General features: G+C 53.1%; 1 long non-coding RNA gene across 1 annotated transcript; it reads right to left on the reverse strand.

Moving 5' to 3' along the window:
* Positions 1-11,882: 11,882 nt before the first annotated feature.
* Positions 11,883-19,550, reverse strand: LOC102156101. Its single transcript, XR_005378887.1, has 3 exons — positions 19,326-19,550; positions 12,730-12,872; positions 11,883-12,414 (listed from the first exon to the last, which is right to left on the reverse strand). It is a non-coding gene; the product is annotated as an uncharacterized LOC102156101 (long non-coding RNA).
* Positions 19,551-19,688: the final 138 nt, after the last annotated feature.

Here is a 19,688-nt window from a genome sequence, read left to right on the forward strand (position 1 = left end):
TGTCTGTGCATGTGCTTGTGTTTACTTCTGTGCAGTTTTATCACATGTATAGATTCATGTGACCCCCCACCACCACCACCACCACCGCAATGGAGATAGGCCAGCTCCAAAACAGGATCCCTTTTATAGCCACAGCCTCTCCCTATTCCCCTCCAGATCCTGGACAATCACTCATCTGTCTTCCACCTCGATAAATTTGTCACTTCAACAACGCTATTTAAATGGAATCATGCAATTTGTCGTCTATGGAGACATTTTTCATGCAGCATAATTCCCTTGAGACCCATCCCCACTTGTTAACATGTTTCAACAGTTTGTACCTTTTTTCCGCTGGGAAGTATTTCAAGATACAGATACATGATTTGGTTTAACCTCTCACCCCCTGAAGGACAAGAAGTTGTTCTCAGTTTAGGACTAATACAAATAAAGCTTCTATGAACATTTGTAGACAGATTTTTGTGCGAACACAAGTTTTCAAATTTCTGGAAGAAATGCCCAACAGGAGCAATTGTAGGGCCATTTAGAAAGGGCACATTGAGCCTTCCAGGAAATTGCTATATTCTTTTCCAGAGGAGCTGTACCATCTTACACTTCTACCAGAAAGTGTAGGTGACTCATCCTTGCCAGCATTTGGTGTTATCACAATTCTTTGTTTTAGCCATTCTCACAGGCAATGATATCTCATTGTGGTTTTCTTTTACATTTGCCCCATGACTAAGATGCCAAGAACATTTTCATGTGCTCATTTACTCTCTTTGGTGAAATGTCTGTTTATATCTTTAGCCCATTTTCTAATTGGATTGTTTGGATTTAAAAAAATTTTTTTTCACTGTTGAGTTTTTAAAAGTTCTTTATATACTCTAGATACTAATCCTTTGTTGCGAGTATGTTCCCCCAGTGGATTGCTTTTCTTTTCCTTCTCTTTTCTTTTTTTGTAAGATTCTATTTATTTATTAGTGAGAGACACACACAGAGAGAGAGAGAGAGGCAGAGACACAGACAGAGGGAGAAGCAGACTCCTCACAAGGAGCCTGATGTGAGACTCGATCCTGGGACCAGGATCACACCCTGAGCCAAAGGCAGATACTCAACTGCTGAGCCACCCAGGTGTCCCTCTTTTCCTTCTCTTAATAGAATGTTTCACAGAGTAAGAGTTTTTAGTTTTGATGCAGTCCCATTTATCCCATTTGTCCATTTTTTCTTTTGATGTCAGGTCAAACAACTAATGCTTCACCTCGCTCTGATTTAAACTTTTTTTCACAAAAATGTAGTGGTTTTATATTTTACATTTAAGTCTGTCATCCATTTTGAGTTGAGTATTGTGTAATGTATGAGATTTAGGTTAAGGTTCATCTCTTTGCCTCCGGATGTCCACTTGTTTTCACACCATTTGTTGAAGACTATCCTGCCTTCGTTGGGCTGCTCTCACACCTTTGGCAAATATCAATTGGGCATATTTGTGTAGCTCTATTTCTGGGTTCTCTATTTTGTTCTATTGATCTATGTGTCTATCCCTCTGCCAATTCCATCTAGTCTCGATTGCTGTAGTTACATTATGACCCTAACATCATAGCCCATTCTTTAAAAAAAAACAGTAATATGAACTAAATTTCTGTTAATCTTCTCTCACATGCTCTGAAGGTCCCTCTAAAAGATGAGACACAAGTGAGAGTCAAGAAAGTAGCAAAGATGGTCCTGAGCCCAGCCATTGCAACGGGTCCAATCCTTGAGCAGAAAGGCTCACTTCCCACAGGGTGGCAGTGGGGTAGGGCTTTAGTCACAGGGCAGGAAGTTTTAGCCCTGCCAGTGGACTAGACCAACCCCAGGACACAAGGTACATGAGGGAAATTACAGCAGAGGGGTGTTCAGTGCCACATTTACGTGAACAAGGAGCCATTAATGGAGGTAGGTTACTGGTAACCCCAAGACTCTGTGCCTGAGGCATATTTCCTGAAAAGAGGAGCCTCAAACAACAACAGAGAGTTGTTGGATAAAATCCCAGCTTCCTCACCCAAGGCTAGGATAACTCTAAGGCCTGTTCTCCCTTACCTCCCTGACCCCCAGCAGGCATGGGCTCCTCTTGCCCATAGTGGTAACCAACTTGACCATACACTGTCTTATGTTTCCCACTCCCCTGCAGGTGCTTTTTAGGGTGGCCTCCAAAAATAAATTATTTGCATCAAATGCACTCAGGGTCTGCTTCTAGGGGACACAAACCATCCCTGGGTGGCGTAGCGGTTTGGCGCCTGCCTTTGGCCCAGGGCGCGATCCTGGAGACCTGGGATCGAATCCCATGTCGGGCTCCCGGTGCATGGAGCCTGCTTCTCCCTCTGCCTATGTCTCTGCCTCTCTCTCTCTCTCTGTGACTATCATAAATAAATAAAAAATAAAAAATATATATTTAGGGGACACAAACCAAGAGGGGGTCCCAGAGTTGACTTTCAGCTGGCTGCCCTTGGTTGGTGCCATATTGCTTTCACTGTGTGTCTAGATTCTTACAAACCAACCACTCACTAAAATTTCCAGTTCTCGTATGATGAAACCGCCTGTGTCAGCTGACAACTGCAGTTTAGGCATCTTAACCTGGAGAGCTGGGGAATGCTGTGTCTTATTCTTACCTCATACATATGAGTAGTGCTGTGAACTATGCCCCCTGCAAAATTCATATGCTAACCCCCCACATTGTGACCATATTGGATATTGGACTTATAAGGAGGTCTATATTTTTTAGTAAGGTCATCAGGGTGGGCCTCTGATCTAATAGGATCGTTGTCCCTATACAAAGAAAAGAGAGACCACAGATCTCAGACACACACACACACACACACACACACACACACACAGTGAGGTAAGGCCATGTGAGGACACAGCAAGAAGAGAAACATCTGCAAGCCAGGAAGGAAGTCCTCTCCAGGAACCAAACTGATGGAGACCTTGGTCTTGAACTTCTGACCTCCAAAACTATGAGAAAATAAAATTCTGTTGTTTAAGCCACCCGGCGTATGGTGTTTTGTTATAGCGGCCCAAGCAGACTAATACAGGTAGTAAATAGACAGGGAGGGGAGGGACGGGGAGGGGGGAGACGGGAGGGGTGGGGGGGATGGAGACGGGATAAGGAGGGAGGGAGGAGCTCATCCAGCTGAAGTCTTCTTAATGCAAAACAACAGAGACAGTGATGGAACTCTTTAGAAAGGCGAAGCAGGGAGTCAGCTTTGATCAACACTCATAAGACCAAAGGAGAAGAACCAAATTAAACAACACGTTAGAATATTAGAAACGCTTCGCTTAAGATCTAAAAGGAGAGACATGACTATGTCATTGTGCCATCCTTTCTAGGTCCTGTGGAATCCACTCCACTCCACCAGGAAGCTTCCGATCACCCTAGCTGACAGCGGGAGAGGGCGGATGTGCCCAGACCTGAGCAGCACTGGGGACAGAGCTGGCCCAGCTGCGCCATCAGGGCTCTGCACTCAGTTTTATGCAGGGACACAAGGACTCACCTGACAGTCTATTGCCACCTGACTTGGGGCGCTCTCCCGGGAGGAGTGCTTCCCAGGCTGGCACACATCATTCCAGATTTTACACAGGGGATGTTTTGGCAGAGCCACTGCTGACTCTAGCATCCAGACGTCTGAAATCATTCTGCCTAGAAATCAAGCATAGACGTTATAAGGATTGCAAAGACCATCTAGTTGAAACCAGATACCTAAAGACGTGGCAAGCCGTTGAGCAAAAGAATATAAACATTAAAGTCCTAAAGCATGCCACTTAGGTCTGCTCAGGAGAAATCTGTGCTGGTAGGTGTCTCGGATGCTAATGGAGACCAGATGGGCAGCCTTACAGCCACCCACGCTCCTCGCGGTGGGTGGGGAGGGTTGCACAGACTTCTCTGTGGGCTCCAGCTCAGGGCAGATGGGTACATTAAGCAGATAGGGGTATGCTGTGGGGCCGGTAGGAAGAGCTGGGTGTGTGTGGTCACTCTTCTTGAGGAGGCATGATCCTGAGTCCCCAACCCAACCCCAATCCCATCCCTGGGGAACTCCAGGCCTGCAGAGTCAGCCTCAGTAACTGGCTCTGGCCAGTGGAGGGCATCAGAGGACAGCAGGAAGCAGCGGGGTGTGCCCAGGTGCCAGCTGGCCCTAGAGCCTGTCTTTAAAGGACTGAGTGGACTCAGAAGGAAGCTGTCCCCGGCGCCTGGAGACGCCGCTGGACAGAGGCGGGCAGAGTCGTCGGGCTCCTGCAGCAGGTGCCCTTTGGGACACTGGCTCTTCCCTCCATTCCAGGAGGAGCCACCAGTGGGCACAGACCGCAGGGTCAGACCTGCGTGCTGCTCTCCCTCCGCAAGTCCTGAAGGGCGGTCGCCTGCTACATGCCAAGGCCAAGGGAGCCGCCAGCCTGATGCACAGGGGAGCCCCACTCTGAAGGCTCAGCACTGCAGGGCCAGAGTCTGAGCATGTGGCAGGGACAAGACGCAAAGCAGGGCTCAGATGGAGCCCCGGGGGGCCAGGCCATGGAGCTGGGGGACCCGGGGGCCTAGTGAACGGGGAAGGGCTAAGGGGGAGGAGATGTGCATACCAGGGGGCGCCTGGGTCTGCCTTGGGCTCAGGCCGTGATCCCGGGGTCCCGGGATCGAGTCCTACACTGGGCTCCCTGCATGGAGCCCACCTCCCCTGCCTGTGTCTCTGCCTCACTCTGTGTCTCTCATGAATCAATAAATAACACCTTTAAAAAAAAAAACGTGTGTGTATCAGAAGCTCCCTAGCAGAGAGGTGAGGTGTGTGGCTGCCGGGCTGAGAAAGGCAGGCAGCTCTGGGAATCTCTCGGGGTCCATCCCAGGTGGGGAAGCTGGGGCCCGGATCAGGCCGTGGTGGGGGGGTTGGGAGGAGGATCTCCAAGGGGAGCGTATTAGAGAGGCAGCCATCGAGTCCTGGTGCCCCCCAGGGGGCCCCCCAGCCGGGGCCTGGCCCAATCACCACCAACCTGGGGCTCGTCGACTTCCCAAGGACCACAGCACGGGTGCCCGTGGCCTGGCGGCCTTTCAGGAGCAGCCTCACAGCCAGGAGGCAGGGAGGCCACACTCGGCTCTGAGACAGAGCTGGTTGGGAGCCCCCGGGCCGCCTGCAGCGTCCAGCAGCCTTTGGGAAGTCACTTATCCGACATCCCCACCCCTTGAGCCTCAGTTTTGTGATCCATAAAATGGAGGTGTTTGCAGCAGTGCCTACCCCACGAGCGTGCTGTGGGGACTGAATGAGATCCTAGAAGTGACCCTAGACACAGGGCTGTGCATGGTTTAAAGGCTTGGGGGCTGGGAGCCACCGAGCATCACATGGCTGTCACTTGTTGGGCAGCAGGAGCACGTGCCTATCAGCTGGGCCCTGGGCACGGAGGCTGCGCTTTACCCCCTGCACTTCGGGGCCCTGGGGACAGCTCTTGGGTTGCCCCTCGCCCCCTCCCAGCCTAAGGACATATTCCTTCCTGAAGAGGCTGCCGTGCTCTCGGGCTTGCCAGCGAGGCCCAGGACCCTCCTGATTTATTGCCCCCACGAGCCTGGGCCGAGCGCCAACCACCCACAGATGCCATTCGAGGCCCGGCACGCGGCTGGGCAGGAAGCCAGGTGGGGCCGTGAGACGCACGGGGACGGGAAGCCTCTGTCCAGAGGCCGCTCGGGTGGCCAGGGTGCACTCGGGGGACCCCCCGGGGCTGGGGCTGCGAGGGACACGTGGGGCGATCCTGCGCAGGACCCCCGTGCGCCCCTGCGGAGCTGCTCCCACCCCAGGGTCCCGGACTCTGACCCCCGCAGGCCCACATCTTCCTGAGGCCCCGCCTGCCGCCTGGCTCAGGGTGCCGGGGCCCGGGCTCTCTTCCAGCCTCCTTCTAGGAAACCACCCCTGTGCCCCTTAAGGCCCAAGGTGGCAATGGCTTCCCCAGCCTCCCCTGCTGGCTCCCCTAACTGCCCTCCCCTCCGCCGGGGGAGCCTGGGCGACAACCCCTCCGGCTGCTTCCTGCGTAGACCCTGGCCGGCAGGGAGCAGGTGCCCAGGGAGGCCCGTGGGGCGCCCAGCCCGGAGCCCCGAGAGGCCAGGGTAAGGGGGTGTGGGCTCTGCTCTCGGGCGAGGAGCCCTCAGGTTACTAAGTCCTGCTGGGCGACAGCAGACAGCAAAACCCAGGGCGTGAGGACAGAGGTCCCAGAGCTGCCCCGGCTCAGACTCGCCGTGGATCGTGAGGCTGAGGGACACCCACCCCGCAGGGAAGCCCCTCAGGGGTAGCTGCTGGGTGGGAACGGGCAGGGAGAAGGGACCCTCCGCAGCTTCGCTACAGGTCCCTCACTCAACCGCTGGAGCCCAGGACGCATGTTCCCACAGCCACGGCGGCCCGGCCCCGCGCCAGAAACCACACAACCCATGACACGACAGAGAGGCCAGCAGAGACAGCCAGTTTCCCATTGTTCCCTGGGAAATGGCAGGCCCGGCTCCCACCCCTTTGCGTCCTGAGAATTAGAAATAATGCCTGGCCCCTTCTCCCAGCCAGCCCCCCGGGGCCACCCACTCGCCGTCCTCCTCTGCCCTACAGCTGCGGCCAGATGGGCTCCCCTCGGGGCTCTGCGCCACGGGGGGGAGGCAGGGGCCGGGCTTCTGTTGGAGGCTCAGGCCAGAAAGGGTGTCGCTGGAGGTTCCTAGCAGTAGCTGCTAACTGAGGGTGGGAAAAGGGGGCAGTGGTGGGTCGGCCTCTGCAGGTCTGGGGCTGTGATGGTAGCTCGACCCAGTACCCGGGATGGGGGGAAATCCCAGAACTCCCATCCCCCTGCTCCCACCCCCTCCCCTGAAAGTGCAAGGATTCCCTAAGCTGCACCCTGGGGTCAGATAGTCGGTGTTGCAACCCTATAACAGCCCTGCTGGGAGGCGACTCCCCAAGGGGCCCAGCACCAGGAGGCTTGCACCACCCACAAACCAGACAGGGGCACCGGGAGATGAGATTTCTTTTTAATTGGATATTGAAAACAAAAAATAACAACAACAAAAAAGCTTTCAAGTAACTGTCGTGGATACAAAACTCTGGGCTGCGGGGCCCTGTGCTAAATTTCCCTGACTTAGGGGCGCCCGGTGGGGCTCAGGTGCGGTTAAGCTTCGGACTCCTGGTTTCAGCTCAGGTCATGATCTCAAGGTCCTGGGATCGAGCCCCACATCGGGCTCCCTGCTCAGCTCAGAGTCTGCTTCTCCCTCGATCTCTGCCTCCACCCCGTGCTCTCGCGCTCTCACTCTCTCAAATAAATAAAATCTTTAAATTAAAATAAATTCCCATAACTTATCTACACCTCAGTCTGGTTTTACATTGAATTACACAGTGGGAAGGGAGTAAGCGCAGGATCACCTAATATCGTTCTGGGCTCACAGGTCCCAGTTGCCACTGATGCACCAATAAAGCACGATTTGTCACGAGGGTCTCCTGGTAAAAGGGCGTGAGGCTGGGGGCTCTGCGTCCCGAGGAGTCAGACGGGGGGTCCGCAGGGAAGGACTAGAGAGCAGAGGGCGAGCATTCGAGGGCTTCTCTGCTCCGGCCGGGCTCCTCTGGGGTGGGGGCCACCCCGGGCCACAGTCAGCCCTACCCAAGGGGCAGATGTGTGAGGGTGGGGCACCTCCAGCAGGAACCGCATCTCTGCCTTTAATTAAGATGCCTTTTAATTATGCGTTTGAGTTAAAGTGGCTGGAAGCTTGTTGGCTGCAAAAGGAAACCCTTTGAGGCCCCAGCCAGGCCCCAGTTGGGCGATTGGGTGAGGGGAGGCTGAGGGGGAGGTGGGTGTGAGGAGATGCAGTGGCCCACATTGCACGGAAATCTCATTGGCTCGGCACGGGGCCCTCATCAGAGCTGCAGGGGACCCCCATCCACGTTCCACCTTTGCTGAAGGCTAGCCCGTGCCCTCTGAGCTCAGAAGCCAGGGAGCAGAAATGTGTCCCAGGGCCCCAATGTGGGGATGCCGAGGCCGCAAGGGGCAGGAGTGTGGGCTCCCGTGGCAGCTGGCCTTGGCGGGTTGACTGTCCTGGCCCTGCCTGCCCCTTTAGGGCAGGAGGTCGGCCACTAAGTGCCCTGGGGTCCACTGGCCATAGGCCTCTCTCCTTCCCTCTCAGTACAGAGGAGTCACAGCAGGAAATGGCCCGGCGGCAGGCTTGGGACTGCTCCACTGTTGTCCCTAAGGCTCTGCCTTGCGGGGCTCCTTCCCACGCTGCCATCCAGGCAGGACGTCTGGAGGGAGCAGCCGGGAGCCCGGGACCATTGGGGTCAGCCCTGGGGGATGCCTCCAAGCTTCATCCGTTGCTGTGTCTCCAGCCCTTGGCAAAGGTAGACACATGGTCCGAAGGCAGGACGAGGGCAGAAAGGAGAGAGAGGGAGTGAGGACGTCTGGATGTGATGAGCACCGTCCTGAGGGTTTTTACACAAACCCTTAAAATCCTTGAAAGACAAAGATAAAATAGTAGCCGCTAATGTTTGTGGAGCCTGATGCCAGGAGGGTGGGGTGTATGCACTCCTCCTCCCCCTCCACATAGCTGGCATCTCAGACAAGAACCCCCCTCCTCCATTCGGGGCTCTCTGAAATGGGGACCGCTCTGGCACCCCGCCCGGGGGGGGCTGAGGGGACGGCCTGTGACCACGTGGGTAAATCCTGTAGGACAGCCCCCGGCGCGCAGAGAACCGTCACCAGCATCCTAGAGTAACAGGTCAACAACCTAGAACCCTTCCAAGACCACACAACCAGTGGGGACACCCTGGCCCCTGATTCTCACTATTCATGTTTCATAAGCCAACGATTTGTAATTGATTGTTGAAGCGCTTTTGTGACACTGATTTATGAGGCCTAGTTATGACGGCTGCCTCCAAACCCTTGTCAGATCATTCCAGCATCAGGTCCATCTAAGTCCTGGCATCTACTCACTGTCCTTGCCCGGTTCCGGTGGTTTTCCTGGATCTTGGTACGATTGTGATGTATGATCTAATGATTTTGTGCTTTATCCTGGACTTTTTGGTTATTACATTAGGAGACTTGATCGCAACGAAATCTATTTTAGCAGATTATTATCTGCTTTGGTTGAGGTGTAGGCTCTGGCCTGCTTTGTGGGCTTCAGCTCCAAGGACAGCCCGGTTTCCTGAGCCCATGCCATGTCATTCAGGTGTGCTTCATTCTTCCAGTGTTTTTTTTTTTTTTTTTTAAGATTTTATTTATTTATTCATTAAAGACACAGAGAGAGGCAGAGACACAGGCAGAGGGAGAAGCAGGCTCCATGCAGGGAGCCCGACGCGGGACTCGATCCCGGGGCCCTGGGAGCAAGCCCTGAGCCAAAGGCAGATGCTCAACCACTGAGCCTCCCAGGTGCCCCCATTCTTCCAGTGTTGGTGGGGCTCTGTCCCTCTGTCCCTGCTGGTGTGGTGTGTCGAGGCAAGAGGTGCTCCCCTGAGCCACCTGGGTCACTGGTCACTCTGCAGGAAGGGACAGAAGCCACTGGGTCCAGGTCTCCCTATACTGGGTGGCGGGCAGGGAGGCACACGGCTTCACCCCTCCCGCTGGTGTGGGCAGCATCTGTGGGCAGGTGGACCCCCCGGGGACCCAGTTGTGGAGAGGCTGGGACAGTCACTGCTCACAGATCGGACTGCCTGCTGGGACTCGGTTGTTGAGTGAGGCTGGGGCTGTTCACAGAGGCTCCATTGGGCTCCCTTTTCCCAGTCCCTTGGCCAGAGAAAATGGGCTTTTTTGAGGTTTTCTTTTAACCTGTGCTTGGGGAAGGGGGGGTTCTGACCACAGGTCTTTCTGGCGCCCAGATAAAAGGAAAACCCAGGGAGCATCCTTCCTCTGGCCTGAGATCTCCAGCCCTTCCACCTTCTTCCACGCAAGCTCATAGTCCTCCGATCATTGTCGGTTGAATAACTTCCAAGGTATTAAGTTATTTTCCAGATAGAGGAGCAGGGGAAAGGGAGTCCGGCATCTTTTTTCAGAATCAGCATTCTAAGTCCTTTATAATCACACGTTCCAACTCACCTCTCACCAACGCCCACTAATCCCCCCAAACACACGCTAGTTCCACCAGGATGGTTGGTCTTCTCCGGGGGGTGGTTCCATACGAAGAGCTCATCATCAGTCCAATACGCAGCAAAAGATAGAGTTAGGTCAGGCTTGGTGAGAGGAAGCCCGTTCCGCTGGGCCACGGTGCAGACATCCTTGCGGCATCTGGTATCAGCCTCCTGCTCGCCGGTTCCTGAATTCTTCTGCATGTACCAGTCAAGCAATATCTTTTATTCTATTTATTTATTTATTTATTTATTTATTTATTTATTTATTTATTTATTTTAATTTACGATAGTCACACACACAGAGAGAGAGAGAGAGGCAAAGACACAGGCAGAGGGAGAAGCAGGCTCCATGCACCGGGAGCCCGATGTGGGATTCGATCCCGGGTCTCCAGGATCGCGCCCTGGGCCAAAGGCAGGCACCAAACCACTGTGCCACCCAGGGATCCCCAGTCAAGCAATATCCTAGTTGGATGCTTGTCTTTTGAGTCCCGAGAACACCATGGTCTATTAACCAGCCCCACCGATACCAATGGGCCAAAGGCCCATGGTCACCTTTCTGGATTTTTCTGCCATTATGGCAACTTTGCCCACCTTGCCTCTGATAGCTGAGCACCTCCACCTAAACTCTATTTGGTGATCCCGGCATCCCCGCTGACACTAAGGAGTGAAGTTCTACGGCATAAGCTACTGTCAATACTACCAGCATCAAGACGCAGAAGCACGTCTCATAGGTGTGTTCCCTGCTGCCTTGGTGAGGGAAGTGTCCTCTGGACCCTCCCAGGGAACACGGTCAAGGGGTAGAGCCTCCAGCCTCACACGATAAATCCATTTACCCATCCCTACCTCCCCAAACCAGCTCGCCGACGCCATGCCCAAGCTTTGCAGGGCCACTTCAGCGGTGTATCTGCGTGCCTCCCGAGTATCCTTGCCGGGAGGTCAGACCCTGACCCATGGCCAAGCTCTCTCAAATCAGTAAACTCAATCCATTGCCTTCAAAGTCCGCTCCTACACGTTTCCCCTGTTGCTCGTATGTGACACATACAAGCCAGGGCCTGTGCTCACGTCCATGAAGACGCCATTGATATCCAGAGCAGGAATTTTATTTTCCCACTTGGGCTTTGTTGAGACCTGGCCCTAGTCCCTGGTCTAGAGGAAAGAAGGACCGGGTGGGGACATGTCTTGAGAATAAGCATCTGATTGTCAGACAGCTAGCTCAGGGGACGTGTTCGAATGGTGTCCAAACACCAGCTGGGCCAACGGGAGAGCCTGCTTCCTTATGCCCAGAGTGTTCTGGAGAATCTGGGTGTTCACGCTCAGACTCTTCCACCCAAGAGTCCCCATCCCAGGTCACAGGATGCCACCACTGCCCTATCAAGGACCCGTCTACTGCACAGAAAACCTGTCCCGCTCTGGCACACATTTGCCAGGTGTCAATACAAAATGGCAAATTAAACTTGAAGTTCAGAAAAACAAATGAATATTTTAGTAAAAATAGCTATGCCTCATGAAATACTTAGAACATACTTATACTTGAAAAAAAAAAACCCATTCATGGTTACCCTAAAATTAAGATTTAACCAGGCAGCCCATATTTCACCTGGAAACCCTACATTGGCATCCTTATGATTAAATGCTGGGTCTGATTATCAGCACAGTCTGCCCCAAGGTGTCAGGGGATGCAGATCTCTTTAAACATCGCTGGAGACCTTCTGGCTTCCACAGCAGGCCCTGAGAGACACCTGCACCTGCCGTTCTCATTCTCAAGTACGCGTTAGGTTTTTATTACAGGTTTTAAATGACTTTAAAAAATAATTAAAAAAAAATGACTTTAAGTACCTGAAAACTTTAATCAGTGTCTCCAGAACCCCGAAATATATTTATGAAATAATTTTCAAAACCGGTGACCTGACCCAGGCTCCTGGGCAAGGATCCTTGGAAGGCTATCTTGAGAGCAGGGAGGACAAGAGGGAAGGCCCAGAAGCAGGTGGACACCAAGGTCTCGTCCCTGGACCGAAGGCATATCCATGCTCCCTGAAGCCAGCGTGCCCATCTGGGCCTGGCGGGCAGGAGCCACCGGAGAGGGGGCTGGGCACTTGAGCTGGGTTTGGGGTGCAGGCAGCTAGTCAACGTGAAGACTGGGGTTGAGTCCACAGGGAGGGGGAGGGCAGGGCGAGGGCCAGTGGGCGCAGGGTGGGCCGCGGGGTGGAGGGAGGACGGGGCCACGCTGGCCTGGAATCTCATACTCCGGGTTCTGGGCTGGTTTCCAGCTGGCACGGAGCTCCGAGCCCTCGCCGGCTTCAGGATGACCCGGAGGGTCCGGCTGGCAGCGGCTCCGCAGAGTCAGCGTGCGACAGATCTCCTAGGCAACACCGCAAACGTTCAGGAACATTCGGACAAGAGTGTAACATGAAGTGTGAAGTGCAGCTCATGATGCTGAAATGGAAACGAGGTCAGCCTGCGAGGTGCAGGCGTGAAGAGGGGGTGGGGGAGCCCTTGTGGGGACGCCTGGTGCAACCGGGCTGCTCCGTCCACCCCAGGCTGCGCTGCCCTGATGGAGCCCCCAACCCCGCTGTGCTGGGGGCCGCGGCTGGCCGGTTCCGGGACACCCCCACCCGGGCCCAAACCCGGGCTCCCCGCTCTAACTGTGCAGACCCGGCATCCTCAGCTTCCTCACCTGCACAACCCAGGCCACGCCACATGGGTCAGGCACCCAACACGAGAGCTGTCGACACGTCAGGCACCCCCAGTGCCTGCTCAGCACACAGTAGGTCTTCGGGGGTGGGGGGACCAGCTCTTCTCACTTTGGAAGGGGGTCTCCTGAGAGGAGAACATATAACCTGTCCTGAATTCTTGGGGCATCCAGGGGGGCTCAGCGGTGAAGCATTCACCTTTGGCCCGGGGCATGACTCCGGGGTCCTGGGATCGAGTCCCGCATCGGGCTCCCTGCGTGGAGCCTGCTTCTCCCTCTGCCTGTGTCTCTGCCTCTCTCTGTGTCTTGTGAATAAATAAGTAAATGATCTTTAAAAAAAATAAAACAAGAAAACAAAACAAAACATGAAAATTTTCCTGAATTCTTTCCCTTGACTCCAACCATTTCTGCTCAGTTCCTGAATCCTCAGAAGTGAAAGCCCCTAATTAAGCTCATCTAGAGAAGGCCAAGGGCTCATTGGCTCATGCCTCACATGACCCGAAGCTTCCAGAACCCTGAAAGCCTGCGTGGTCTGATGATTTTAGAGTCACGGGCTTCATTCCTCAGGAGATTTCTCTCTCTCTTCTGGCTTGGCCTCTCTGCCTAATTAGAACTGCTTCTAAGCATATCGAAATCTAACTCCTAACGTGTTCAGATGAGGAAAAAGCACGTTGCCAAAACGGATTTGTGGATCGTATGTTCCTCTGAGCCCTTGAACACAGGGGAGGAACAGGCAAATGAAATTCTGTAGGGCTTCAAGTGGAAGGAGACTGTTTCTTGCCCTAGAACATTCTGGGGAGGGAAAGCCAGGATGACCTCACACCAACTCAAGAGAGAGGAGGAGGCCGAGCTGAGTTGGGGGCCAGCGTCTCGGAGCGCAGTAAGGGCCGGTGAGTGACAGAAGCAAGAGGAGGGGGCAGCAGAAAGTTCTGGCTTCAGTGAGGGCCAGAGATGGGCCCCTGCCGGCCTCTTCCCCGCAGACCCCTTTCCCCGGAGGCTGCCAGGAGCGCCGGGTGCCGGGGGCAGAGCTCTGTTTGGAGAATGCCCATCAGTCAGAGCAAAATCACGGGCATCATCATGTGCAAGGATATGGACAGAGCTGGACAGTATAATGCTAAGCAAGAGCAGTCAGAGAGAGACACACACAAGATGATTTCACTCCTACGTGGAATATGAGAAACAAACGAGCAAAGGGTGGGGGGGGGGGGACAGAAAAAGGCACACCGAGAACCAGACTCTTAGCTCTAGAGAACTCACTGAGGGTCACCAGAGGGGAGGGCTGGGGGGCTGGGGGAGCAGGTGATGGGGATGAAGGAGCACACCTGTCGTGATGAGCACCGGCTGTTGTAGGGAAGGGCTCAATCCCTATACTGTACGCCCGAAACTAATACTACACTGCAGTTAACTACCTGGAATTTAAATTAAAACCTTTTTAAAAAAATCAAGGGCACCATCGAAACAGATAATTATGATTATCAAATACTGTTTATTCAACAGTTATCAAAGGCCTACTATGTACCAAGCACCATGTAAGGCAGCAGACACGTCAGGGTGAACAGCACGGTCCCAGGGCTCCCAGAGCTCCGAGCAGCGGAGCAAAGACGAGAACCAGGTCACCACACACATGGCAGGTACACTGTGGGAGGGGCCCTGCAGGAACGTGTACAGAATAACAGAATCCGATGGCGGGGAGGGCTGGCCGCTCAGAAGATGCTCTCTCTAGACTGTTGAACCAAGAACTGAAAAGGGAGGAGGACCAGAGGAGTGGCGGGGGTGGGGGGACGCCATCGACAAGGCTGGACCTCAGAGAGCAAGGGGGAGGGAGGGGTGGTTGGAAGACAGCAGACAGGTGCTTCGCTGTGGTCCTGACCCCATGGGAAACACAGCTCAGGGTCAGTGCGTGTCCCCCGATGTGTGGGGGACAGTCACAGGGCCCCGTGCACTGCAGAGCTGGCTGAAGCAGCGTCAGGTGACACCTCCTCAAAGGCCCTGTGATTCCCTGCCTGGCCCCACAACCACGGAACCAGAAGAATGCTTCCAAAAATGGGATTTTTCAAAAAAAAAAAAAAAGGGATTTTTCCCAACTTTCCAGATTCATAAAAGAAAAAAAAAAAAAGGTCATTCAGTATCTGATGAAAACATAATTCTCTTGTAAGGTACAGGTAGTACTGGGCATAGCTGGGGCTTGGGGCAGTATTTTGCATGTATTCAATATCCTGTACATTCATCTCAGAAACCCAGATGCCCCTGTCAGCCCAATGCCAAAGTGGCCCAGAGGATTTAGACAGGGGAGAAGGAGGTATGGAGTGGAACAGCTGCCTGCAGTGAGCTAGAGGACCCAGGAGGGGCCCGTGGCTCGGGGACAGCAGGCCTTTCTGCGCAAATCCTGGACCGGCCCATCTCACAGATATTGTAGGACACTCCCTGGTGGGCCAGGGGCCTCCTTTCCCCCTGCGGCCCCCACCTACGAGCAGAGATCAGGCTAAGTCCAAGCCCACCAGTCAGTGAAAGCAGCCTGCATAGCGAGCCCTGGAGATGGGGGCCTCCCAAACCGTGAAGACCAAGGATCCCCCTCTGAAGGCCATCTTCCACGCTGCGCTTCCTGCTGGAGTGGTGGAGACAAGGCTCTTTCCCTCCTTGTCCCATCTGCCCCTAAATCCCAGCAAAGGCAAGGTCTCCAGACAGGCACTAGGGAGACGAGGAGGTGGGGAGGAGCCCTCGACTGCCCTCTGGCGTCCACCCATCTACCAGCTTTCAGGAGAGTCCAGGATGGCTTAGTGAGAACGCGCTAGAGAGGTGGGAGGTCTCTAACCCACTGTGTGACCCTGGGTGTACTCCACCTCTTCTCTGGGCATCAGCTCCTCACCAGTAAGAGACAGAAAACACTAAATCAAAAAGATGTACTGCACCGCTATGTTTACTGCAGCATTGTTAACAATGGCCAAGATGCGGAAGCAGCCTAAGTGTCCATGAATAGATGAATGGACTAAAATATATATATATATGTGTGTGTGTGTGTGTGTGTGTAAAAATACACACACACACTGGAATATTACTCATTCATGAAAACAATGAGAATTTACTATGTGTAACAACATGGGTGGACCTACAGCGTATTATGCTAAGAGAAATAAGTCAGACAAACACCGTATGATTTCACCTCTGTGTGGACTCTAAAGCACAAAACAAACAGAAAGAGCCTCATAAATACAGAGAACAAACACGTTGATGCCAGAGGGGAGGGGACAGGGAGATGGGCAAACAGGTGAAGGGGATTAAGAGGTACACACCTGCAGTTATAAACTAAATAAGTCATGGGATGAAGAGGACAGCATGGGGACTATACGGTATTGTAATAAGGTTGTACGGGACAGGTGGCAACTATACTTGGTGGTGAGTGTAGCTTAACGTACAGAGTCGTCGAATCACCACGTTGCACACCTGAAACTAATGTAACACTGTATGTTGACGGCTCTTCCATCAACCAACCAATCAAGAGACAAGATGGAACCACAAAGTGTTGAGAAAAAGCAATCCAGGCCCTGAGCAAGAGAACAAGGGGCAGGGGCAAACTGTCAGGGAGCCAGAGGGTACCACCAAGGGGACACAAGGAGCCCTCAGAAGCTGGGGAGCGGCCGAGGTAGCCAGAATCCCAAAGGTGAGGCCCAGGAGAGGCAGGAATGTCAGGCTGAGGGGAAACAACCAGCTCCACCCATCCTGGCCCGGAGCCACCAAGCGCTACAGCTAACGTCTCCCCCCTCTCCTCCCTGACCTCTCCCAGCTTCCCCGAAATAGCTAATGTAGGAAATTAAGATACTCTAAATGGGACCCTTTGCAATAAAAGATATCATGGAGACGACTGCCAAAATTTGCAACGGTTCTTGTGATTAGAGACAGCCATGTATCGCGATTTTGATGGTAATGCGGTTTTTTAGAAAACTGCCCGCGTTTGTATAAAATACACACTAGAGAAAAATCATGTCAGCAACTTACAAATGGAAGAGAGCAGATATTTGTGTCATGCACGCAAATTTCTGTAATTTTCAGTGCTACAATTAAAAATTTTTTTAAAGATTTTATTTATTTATTCGAGACACAGATTGAGAGAGAGAGAGGCAGAGACATAGGCAGAGGGAGAAGCAGGCTCTCTGCAAGGAGTCTGATGTGGGACTTGATCCCGGGTCTCCAGGATCACACCCCGAGCCCGAGGCAGGCACTAAACCGCTGAGCCACTCAGGGATCCCCCAGTTAAAAATTTTTTAATCCTTGGGATCCCTGGGTGGCACAGCGGTTTAGCGCCTGCTTTGGCCCAGGGCGTGATCCTGGAGACCCGGGATCGAATCCCACGTCGGGCTCCCGGTGCATGGAGCCTGCTTCTCCCTCTGCCTGTGTCTCTGCCTCTCTCTCTCTGTGTGACTATCATAAATTAAAAAAAATAAAAATAAATTTTTAATTCCAAAATTTCCTCGTAGAAATTGCATACATTCTTTGACTCAGCAATTCAATTTCAGGATTTCATTCTATAAACATATCGGCATAAATCTATGTGTACAATGATAGGTATGCACGTACAGTAATCTTTTTGAAACATTGTAAATATACGTGTCAACAATACCATGTATTCCCTACAATACCTATAGGACAGAAATTTTTTAAGTAGCAAAAAAATCACAAGTTAACTGTCCATCAATGGGAGGCTGCAGCGGTTTGGCGCCTGCCTTTGGCCCAGGGCGCGATCCTGGAGACCCGGGATCGAATCCCACGTCGGGCTCCCGGTGCATGGAGCCTGCTTCTCCCTCTGCCTATGTCTCTGCCTCTCTCTCTCTCTCTCTGTGACTATCATAAATAAATAAGAATTAAAAAAAAAAAATAAAATCTTAAAAAAAAAAAAAAAAAAATAATTACAATAAACTCATGCAACCATTTAGAAGAATGAATTGGGTCTGTACTAAGAGCAACTAGCATTTACCAAATGCCATGTGGCAGGGCTCATCCAAGAGCTTTGTGTATATGGATTCAGAACAACCCATTATGTAGATCCTATTGCTATCCCCACAATATAGAAGAAGAAGTGAACCCCGGGGAGGTTAAGTAACATGCACAGGTTAACACAGCTGGCCCGTCATACACCCAGCTGGGAGTCGGGCTCTTGCAGTTGGATGCGGAGTCCAAGTCCTTAACCACACCCACGGTAATCCCGGAACAATACCCAAGACACCATTAGCAATGATTGCCTTTGGGGAGTGGGGTTTGAGCAGGAACAAGAACAAATTTAACTTTTGATTTCATACTGTTTATATTCTTTACCATATATTTTTATCAGGTATCATCATGTGTCACTTCTGTACATTTTTTAAAACCCACTCATTTAAGTGACCACTAAAGTATATATTTAAAAAAAAAAGATTAAAAAAAAAACACCACTTCTGCCCTTAAGGAACTTACAGTCCTATTGCTTTTAAGAGATTTATTAATTTTACAAGCAATAGTAAAATACATGGTAAGGAAATGAAAAGCATGGCAACCGGTGGAAACTCAGCTTTAAGCTGAAACTATATCCAGTGTTTGCACACGCACTGGTGCGTGCACACACGAGCACGGGCAGGCACACAACCAGTTGCAGATGTTTGGTGAGAGCTCCCATCCTAAGGCAGCCCAAGGGCCTGAAATACCCAAATTCACTTGCACGGCTTCTTGGGGCGCCAGGCAAACACTCTAACTGCAGCAGCATTGCGCGGCTTTCGAAATAAGTCGATCAGAGAAGGACAGGCATTGTATGGTCTCACTCATTTGGGGAATGTAAAAAATAGTGACAGGGAATGAAGGGGAAAGGAGAGAAAATGAGTGGGAAATGTCAGAAAGGGAGATGGAACATGAGAGACTCCTAACTCTGGGAAACGAGCTAGGGGTGGGGGTGGTGACTGGGTGACGGGCACTGAGGGGGGCACTTGGCAGGATGAGTACTGGGTGTTATTCTTTATGTTGGAAAACTGAACACCAATAAAAAATTAATTAAAGAAAAGAAAAATTTACAAATCATCTAATGTGACGTCACAATGAACCTCTAAGGCTGAGTCCCCTACTCTGCAAAAACGGAGCCGGTAGTGTGTGTTCACCTAACAGTATCGATTATGCATTGATTAACCATCCCCTCCCCATTTTGTAGCTGTGGGGGAGACCTCCCATCCTAAGGCGGCCCAAGGGCCTGCAAGACCCAAAGGTAGGGCCTGGGGCGGGGGCGATGGACTCTTGGGTTCAGTATTTTTTAATGATAAGCAAGAGGGAGGAGGGGAGCGCGCTCCAATGCGTCCAACTCCAGAAGAGAGGGGAAGACGGGGTCCCCCAGGGGTCCCCGGGAGATCCGAGGAGGCACGGGGGTGTTTGGGCTGGGGATGGGGACCTGCAGAGTCAGTCGAGCCCTGAGCGCCGAGTCCAGGCAGGGAGGGTGCGGGGAGGGTGCGGGGGGCGCCGCGTAGGGTCTCCCCAAGCGCATCCTCCGAGCACTCCCCGCGGGGTCCGCGCGCCCCGAGCGCAGCCCGTGCGCCCTGCAGGACGGTCCCGGGGCCCCAAGGCCCACTTACCACTGGGCACCCCCACTTAGCAGTCGGGGGCTTCCCGAGCCTCGGTTTTCCCATCGGTAAAGCCGGGGTCAACTGCGTTCCCCTGCAGAATTGGGTAGGAATCCAAAGAATTAAGAGAAGCCAGTGCCGGGCGCGCGCTCCGAGGGCGCGGTCAGGCCGGCGGGGCCCTGGCTGGGGGCGGAGGCACGGCAGCCACGGCACCCGGCACTCCCGCGAGTGGCCTCAAGCCCTGCCCTCCCCACCCTCCTCCCGAGGCTCCTGGGGCGCCGACCCCGGAGCATCCCCCCCAGCCCCCCGCACCTGCGCCACCACCTGCGCGGCACCCGGCACCCGGAGGCGCGCCCGGAGCTGGGCGGGGCGGGC

Source organism: Canis lupus, chromosome 25, assembly GCF_011100685.1.
Source record: "Canis lupus familiaris isolate Mischka breed German Shepherd chromosome 25, alternate assembly UU_Cfam_GSD_1.0, whole genome shotgun sequence".
Taxonomy (NCBI): domain Eukaryota; kingdom Metazoa; phylum Chordata; class Mammalia; order Carnivora; family Canidae; genus Canis; species Canis lupus.